This window comes from Pinus tabuliformis, chromosome 3_2, assembly GCF_031772625.1.
Source record: "Pinus tabuliformis cultivar Carrire ecotype Pingquan chromosome 3_2, CPIR1, whole genome shotgun sequence".
Taxonomy (NCBI): Eukaryota; Viridiplantae; Streptophyta; class Pinopsida; order Pinales; family Pinaceae; genus Pinus; species Pinus tabuliformis.
This window is the reverse complement of record NC_142302.1, coordinates 489,880,078-489,889,078: the sequence shown is the minus strand read 5'-3', so window position 1 is coordinate 489,889,078 and position 9,001 is coordinate 489,880,078.

Below are 9,001 nucleotides of genomic sequence, written 5' to 3'. Positions count from 1 at the left end.
AAATTATTAGGGATTATGGTTTAGGGACAATTTAGTTAATGCTTTCAATAAAACTTCAATATAAGTTACAAATGGTTGTTAAGATGTTATATAATTCTTCTTGGCTTTAGGGTTTACAACACTTTAGTAAATGGTTTTAATAAACCCTTTAGAATGTTACACAAGGCTTATTAAAATGTTATAAAATGTTTAGGGTTTAGGGTTTTAAAAAGCTACAAAATGTGTGTTAAAATGTAAATAAAATACTTAGGGCTTAGGGTTTATAAAAGTTTAGTAAATTCTTTAATAAATGCTAAAAAAAACAAGTTACAAAATGCTTGTGGGTTTAAAATGTTTATAAAAGTCTTAGGGGGTTTAGGGTTGGGGTGTGGAGTTTAAGGTTTAGTGTTTATGGTTTATAATGCTTTAATAAATTATTTTAACAAAAACTTAAATAAAGGTTAAAAAAAAATTCTAAAATGTTGTAAAATGGTAAGGGTTTAGAGCTTATGGTTTAGGGTTTAGCGTTTAGGGTTTAGGGTTTATAAAACTTTAGTAAATGGTTTTAATAATCACTTAAATAAAAGTTACAGAACGTTTTCTAAATTGTTATAAAATCCTTAGGTTTTAGGGTTTAGTGTTTAGGTTTTATAACACTTTAGTAAATTATTTTATTAAACACTTAAGTAAAAGTTACAAAACACTTTATAAAATGTTATAAAATTATTAGGGTTTAGGGTTTGGGGTTTAGGTTTTAGGGCTTAGGGTTTAGAGTTTATAACACTTTAGTGAATTCTTTTAATAAACACTTAAATCAAAGTTACAAAACACTTCTCAAAATTTTCTTAAAATTCCTAGGGCTTATGGTTTGGTGTTTTGGGTTTAGGGTTGATGGTTTGGGATTTAGAGTTTAGGGTTTATAACACTTGAGTAAGTGCTTTTAATAAAATCTTAAAAAAATAAAAAACACTTTTTAAAATGTTATAAAATATTTAGTGATTAGGGTTTAGGGGTTAGCATTGGTTTTCGGGTTAGGGTTTAGGGTTTAAGGTTCAGGATTTAGGGTTTAGGGTTTATAATACTTTAGTGAATGCTTTTACTAAACACTTAAATAAAAGTTACAAAATTCATTTTAAAATGTTATAAAATTCTTAAGGTTTAGGGTTTAGGGTTTAGGGTTTAAAATGTTATAAAATGCTTAGTGTTTAGAGTTTAGGGCTGATGGTTTATAACAGTTGAGTAATTGTTTTAATAAACACTTTAAAAAAAAAAGCAACAAAAACTCTTGTTAAAATGTTATAAAATACTTAGCGTTTAGGGTTTATTTAGGGAAAGTCAAGTAAATAATTTTAATAAACACATTAGAAAAAGTCAAAAAACGCTTGCTAAAATGTTATAAAATTAGTAGGGTTAGGGTTTAGATTTTATAAACTTTAGTAAATGGTTTTAATAAACACTTAAAACAATATTACAAAAAAACTTATTAAAATATTATAGAATACTTAGGGTTTAGGGTTAGGGTTTAAAATGTTACAAAATTATTAGGGTTTAGGGTTTAGGGTTTTAAAAAAGTTGTAAAATTTTTTGTTAAAATGTAATAAAATGCTTAGGGTTTATAACAATTTAGTAAATTATTTTAGAAAGCACTTTAAAAAAGTTACAAAAGGCTTATTAAAATGCTACAAAATGCTTAGGGTTTAGGGTTGGGGGTTTAAATGTTATAAAATTCTTAGGGTTTAGGGTTAAGGGTTTTGGGTTTGGGCTGTGGGGTTTAGGGTTTTAGAATTTCTGGTTTATAATTATTTAATAAATTCTTTTATGAAATGCTTAAATAAAAGTTAAGAAATAGTTTTTTAAAATGTTATAAAATGCTTAGGGTTTGTGGTTTATGGTTTTTGTTTATGGTTTGGGGTTTGGGGGGTTTAGTGTGTAGGGTTTATAACACTTTAATACATGGTCTTAATATACTTAAATAGATTGATAAAAAAAATTAAAATGTTATAAAATCCTTAGTTTTTAAGGGTTTGGGTTGTTTAGTTTAGGGTTTACAGCACTTTAGACAATGTTTTTAACAAAACCTTAAGTAAAAGTTACAAAACATTTTGTTAAAATTCTATAAATCTGTTGGGATTAGGTTTTCGGGTTTATGTTTTCGGAATTTATGGTTTATAAGACCTTTGTAAATGCTTTTAGGGTTTAGGCTTTAGGTTTAAGCATTAGCCTATACGGTTCAGAATTGGGGATTAGGGTTTAGTGTTGATAACAATTAACTAAATTCTTTTAATAAAACTTAAATAAAAGTTGGAGAATGCTTTTTAAAATGTTATAAAAATTTAGTTTTTAGGGTTTACGGTTTGGGATTTATGGTTTGGGATTTATGATTTAGGGTTTAGGTTTTCTAAGGCTTTGGAAAATGATTTTAATAAAAATAAATAAAAGTTACAAAACTATTTTTAAAATGTCATAAAATTCTTAGGGTTTAAGGTTTACAGTTTAAGGTCTATAACACTTTAGTAAATGCTTTCAATAAACACTTAAATAAAAGTTACAAAACACTTTTTAAAATGATATAAAATGCTTAGTGTTTAGAGTTTAGTGTATAGGGTTTACAATTTATGGCTTATGGTTTATAACACTTTAGTAAATTATTTTAAGAATAAAAGTTACATAACACTCTTTAAGATGTTATAAAATGGTTAGGTTTTAGGGTTTGGGGTTTTTGGTTTTAGGTTTAAGGTTTAAGGTTTATAACACTTTAGTAATTATTTTAGTAAACACTTAAATAAATGTTACAATACATCTTTTTAAAATGTTATAAAATTCTTATGGTTTAGGGTTTAGGGTTCCACGTTTAGGGTTTAGGGTTTTGGGTTTAGCATTTAAGGTTTAGGTTTTATAACACTTTACTAAATTTGGGTCTAGGGTTTATTTTATAATGTTTATGGTTTAGGGTTCATGGTTAAGGGTTCATGGTTAAGGGTTAAGGGTTTAGGGTTTAGCTTTTAAGGTTTAGGTTTTATAACACTTTACTAAATTTGTTTAATAAACACTTAAATAAAAGTTACAAAACACTTTTCAAAAGGCTATAAAATGGTTAGTGTTCAGTGTCTAGGGTTTAGGGTTTATAACATTTTAGTAAATGCTTTAATAAACATGTAAATAAAAGTTACAAGACATCTTTTAAAATTCTACAAAATGCTTAGGGTTTAGGGTTTAGGGTTTATACCACTTTAGTAAATCCTTTTAATGGTCACATAGAAGAAAGTTACAAAACACTTGTTAAAATGTTGAAAAATGCTTAGGGTTTAGGGTTTGGGCTTTAAAATATTATAAATACTCAAGGTTTAGGGTTTATAAGAGTTCAGTAAATTCTTTTAATAAACACTTAAAAAAGTAATGAAATGTTTGTTAAACTTTTATAAAATAGTTAGGATTTAGAGCTTAGGGTTTATGGTTTACGGCTTGGGGTTAAAATTTTATTAAATTCTTAGGGTTTAGGGTTTAGGGTTTAAAAATGTTATAAATGCATAGGGTTTACTATTTAGGTTTTATAAGAATTTAGTAAATTATTTTCGTAAACACTTAAAAAAGTTACAAAAATTTTTAGATGTTCAAAAATTCTTAATGTTTAAAATTTTACAAAAATGCGTTTTAAAATGTTATGAAATTCCTAGGGTTTAGGGTTTTAGGGTATAGTGTTTAGGGATTGGGACTTATGGTTTCGGATTTAGGGTTTAGATATTATAAAAAATTATTAAATGTTTTTAATAAACAATTATAAAAAGGTTACAAAACACTTGATAAAATGTTATAAATGCTTAGGTTTTAGTGTTTGGGGACAGTTTAGTAAATACTTTTGCCAAAAACACTATAAAAAGGTTACCAAATGCTTGTTAAAATGTTATAGAATTCTTAGGTCTTAGGGTTTACAACCCTTTAGTAAATGGTTTTAATAAACACTTAACAAGAGTTACAAAAGGCTTATTAAAATGTTATAAAATGCTTGCGTTTAGGGTTTAAAATGTTATAAAAGTCTTAGCCTATAATGTATAGGGTTTTAAAAAGCTACAAAACACTTGTTAAAATGTAATAAATTTTTAGGGTTTAGGGTTTATAACACATTAGTAAATTCTTTTAATAAACACTTAACGAAAAGTTACAAAATGCTTTTGGGTTTAAAATGTTATAAAATTTTAGTGTTTAGGATTTATGATTTAGGATTTGGGGTGTGGAGTTTAGGGTATAGGGTCGATGGCTTCTAATGATCTAAGAGATTCTTTTAATAAATGCTTAAATAAAAGTTAAAAAATAGTTTTTAAAACGTTGTAAAAGGTTAGGGTTTAGGGTTGATGGTTTAGTGTTAAGGGTTTGGGGTTTAGGGTTTAGGGTTTATAACACTTTCGTAAATGGCTTTAATAAAGACATGAATAAAATTTAAAAAACAATTTTTAAAATGTTATAAAATCCTTATGTTTTAGGGTTTCATGTTTAGGGTTTCAAGTTTATAACACTTTAGTAATTTCTTTTGATAAACACTTAAGTAAAAGTTAAAAAACACTTCATAAAATTCTATAAAATGATTAGGGTTTATGGTTTAGGGTTTAGGGTCTGGAGTTCAGGGTTTATGGTTTAGTGTTTATGTTCTATAACACTTTAGTAAATGCTTTTAATAAACATTTCAATAAAAGCTACAAAACACTTTTTAAAATGTTTTTAATATGCTTAGGGTTTATGATTTAGGGTTTTTGGTATAGGGTTTAGGTTTTAAAACACTTTAGTAATTTCTTTTAATAAACATTTAAAAAAAAGTTACAAAATGCTTTTTAAAATGTAATAAAATGCTTCCAAATCAGGGTTTAGGGTTTAGCAGCTAGGGTTTTGGGTTTTGGGTTTAGGGTTTAGGGTTTAGGGTTTAAGGTTTAGGGTTTAGGGTTTATAACACTTTAGTAAATGATTTTAATAAACACTAAAATAAAAGTTACGAAACACTTTTTAAAAGGTTATAAAATGCTTAGGGTTTAGGGTTTAGGGTTTGGGGTTTAGGGTTTAGATTTTAGGGTTTATAACACTTTGGTAAAAAATTTTCATAAACACTAAAATAAAAGTTGCAAAATACTTCTTAAAATGTTATAAAAAGCTTCATTTTTAGGATTTAGTGTTTAGGATTTACAATTTGGAGTTTAGGGTTTTTTTTCTTTAGTAAATTCTCTTAATAAACACTTAAATAAAATTTACAAAATGATTTTTAAAATGTTGTGAAATGATTTTTAAAAATTACAAAATGTTGTTAAAAATGGGGTTTAGGGTTTAGATTTTAGGGTTTAGGGTTTGGGATTTAGCACTTAGGATTTATGGTTTAAAATGGTTTAGTAAATTTTTTTTAATAAACACTTAGTTAAAAGTTACAAAACACTTTTTGAAATGCTATAAAATTCTTAGGGTTTACGGTTTAGGTTTTAGGGCTTAAAGTTCAGAGTTTCGAGATTATAACACTTTAGTAAATGCTCTAAATAAACAATTAAATAAAATTACAAAAATGTTTTTAAAATTTTATAAAATGCTTAAGGTTTAGGTATTAGGGTTTATGGTTCAGGGTTTCAGGTTTACAGTTTAGGGTTTAGGGTTTAGAACACTTTAGTAAATTATTTTATTGAACACTTAAATAAAAGTTACAAAATGACCTTTAAAATGTTATAAAATTCTTAAGGTTTAGGGTTTAGGGTTTAGAGTTTAGAGTTTAGGGTTTAGGGTTTAGAGTTTAGAGTTTAGGGTTTAGAGTTTAGAGTTTAGGGTTTAGGGTTTCAAGTATAGAGTTTAGTGTTTAGGGTTTGCAGTTTAGAGTTTATGGTTTAGGCTTTATAACACTTTATTAAATGCTTTTGATAAACACTTAAATAAAAATTACAAAACACTTTTTAAAATGTTATAAAATTCTTAGGCTTTAGTGTTTAGGGTTTAGGGTTTAGGGTTTGGAGTTTAGGGTTTAAGCTTTATGGTTTATGATTTAGGGTTTAGGTTTTGTGGTTTAGTATTTAGGGTTTAGGTTTTATAAGGCTTTACGTTTTGGGGTTTAGGGTTTGATGTTTTGGATTTAGTGTTTAGGGTTTATGGTTTATGGTTTAGTAAATTATTTTAATAAACACTCAAATAAATGTTACACAATTATTTTTAAAATGTTATAAAATACATAGGGTTTAGGTTTAGGGTTTATAGTTTGGGGTTGAGTGTTTAGGGTGTAGGGTTTAGGTTTTTAATTTTATAAAACTTTACTAAACTCTTTTTATAAATGCTTAAATCAGTTTTAAAAAACTACTTTTAAAATGTTATAATATGCTTAGTGTTTAGGGTTTATAACACTTTGGTAAATTCTCTTAAGAAACACTTAAATAAAAGTTAAAAAACTTTTGCCCACGGGGCTTTGGGTTGACGGTGAATGGGTGCATTGTTAAGGCACTCCTTGTGATAGGTCACCGGTTCAAATCCCCCGTGGGTACTTAGGTTAGTCTTAACTAGAAAAAAAAAAGTTACAAAACTTTTTTTAAAATGTTATAAAATGCTTAAGGTTTAGGGTTTAGGGTTTGGGGTTTAGATTTTAGGGTTTAAACACTTTATTAAATTCTTTTAATAAACACTTAAATAAAAGTTACAAAACACTTTTTAAAATTTTATAAAATTCTTAGGGTTTAGGGTTTAGGGCTTAGGGTTCATGGTTCAAAATGTTATAAATTGCTTATGGTTCAGGGTTTAGAGTATAGGTTTTCGGGTTTATGGTTTAGGGTTTTTTGTTTAGGGTTAAGGGTTTATAACATTTTAGTAAACAATTAAAAAAAGTTACAAAACTCTTATTAAAATGTTATGAAATGCTTAGGGCTTCGGGTTTTAAAGAGTTACAAAATGCTTGTTAAAATGTAGAAAGATGCTTAGGGTTTAGTGTTTATAACTTTAGTAAATGATTTTAATAAACACTTAAAAAAAGTTACAAAACACTTGTTAAAATTTTATAAAATAATTAGTGTTTAGGTTTGGGGTTTAGAATGTTAGAAAATGCTTGGGGATTAGGGTTTGGGGTTTAGAGTTTAGGGTTTATAACACTTTAGTAAATCCTTTTAATAAACGGTTAAGTAAAAGTTACAAAATGATTTATAAAATGTTATAAATCTCTTAGGGTTTAGGGTTTAGGTTTTGGGGATTCAATGTTTAGGGTTTTAGGTTTAGGGTTTAAGGTTTATAACACTTTAGGAACTATGCTAAATAGACACTTAAATAAAAGTTACAAAATACTTTTTAAGATGTTGTAAAATTCTTAGGGTTTAGGGCATATAACGCTTTAGTAAATTCCTTTAGTAAACACTTAAATAAAAGTTACAAAACACTTTTTAAAATATTCTAAAATGCTCAGAGTTTATGGTTTAAGGTTTAGGGTTTGGGTTTTGGGGCTTAGGGTTTAGAGTTTAGGGTTTTGGGTTTAGGGTTTGTGGTTTACAAAACACTTTTTAAAATTTTATAAAATCATTAGGATTTAGGGCTTAGGTTTTAGTGGTTTAGGGTTTAGGTTTTTGGTTTTAGGGTTTAATGTTTACGACAATTTAGTAAATGATTTTAATATACGCTAAAATAAAAGTTACAAAACACTTTTTAAAATGTTATAAAAAGCTTAGGATTTGGGATTTAGGTTTTAGGGTTTGGGGTTTAGGGTTTATGGTTTAGGGTTCACGGTTGATAACACTTTAGTAAATTATTTTAATAAACACTTAAATTAAAGTTACAAAACTCTTTTTAAATTGTTATAAAATGCTTAGGGTTTAGGGCTTAGGGTTTAGGGTTTGGGGTTTTCGGTTTAGGGTTTATAAAACACTTAAATAAAAATTAAAAAACGCTTTTTGAAATTTTATAAAATTCTTAGGGTTTAGGGTTTAGGGTTTAGGATTTAGGGTTTTTGTGTGTAGTGTTTAGGGTTTAGAGTTTATGGTTTATAACACTTTAATAAATTATTTTAATAAACACTTAAATAAAACTTACAACACTCCTTTTAAAATGTTATAAAATGCTTCAAGTTTAGGGTTTAGCATTTAGGCTTTGGGGCTTAGGGTTTATAAGGCTTTAGTAAACTATTTTTATAAACACTTAAACAAAAGTTAGAAAATGCTTTTTAAAATGTTGTAAAATGCTAATGGTTTAGGGTTTAGGGTTGATAACACCTTAGTAAATGTTAAGTGTTTAGAGTTTGGGGTTTAGGGTTTATAACACTTTCGTAAATCCTTTTAATAAAAACTGAAATAAAAGTTACAAAAAAAATTAAAATGTTAGAAAATGATGGGTTTATGGTTTAGGGTTTAGAGTTTATAACACTTTAGTAAATGTTTTCAATAAACACTTAAATACAAGTTGCAAAATGGTCTTTAAATTGTTATAAAATACTTAGGGTTTAGGGTTTAGGGTTTAATGTGTAAGGTTTATAACAATTTAGTAAATTATTTTAATAAACATGTAAATAAAAGTTACAGAAGACTTTTGAAAATGTTATGAAATGCTTCAGATTTAAGGTATATGATATAGGGTATAGGTTTAAGGGTTTGGTGTTTATGTTTTAGGTTTTAGGGGTTAGGGTTTAGAAAACTTTAGTAAATCCTTTTAATAAACACTTAAATCAAAGTTACTAAATACTTTTTAAAAATTTATAAAATGCTTAGGGTTTAGGGTTTAGTTTCTAGGGTTTGGGGTTTAGGTTTTAGATTTTACGGTTTATGGTTTATAACAAGTTATTGAATTCTTTTAATAATCACTTAAATTAAACATACAAAAGGATTTTTAGAATGTTATAAAATGCTTAGGGTTTAAGTTTTATAAGACTTTAGTAACTGCTTATAATAAACACTTAAGTAAAAGTTACAAAACATTTTTTAAAATGTTGTAAAATGCTTAGGGTTTAGGGTTTATAAGACTTTAGTAAATGCTCTTAATAAACAATTAAATTAAAGTTACAAATTGTTATAAACTACTTAGGGTTTAGTTTTTAAGTTTT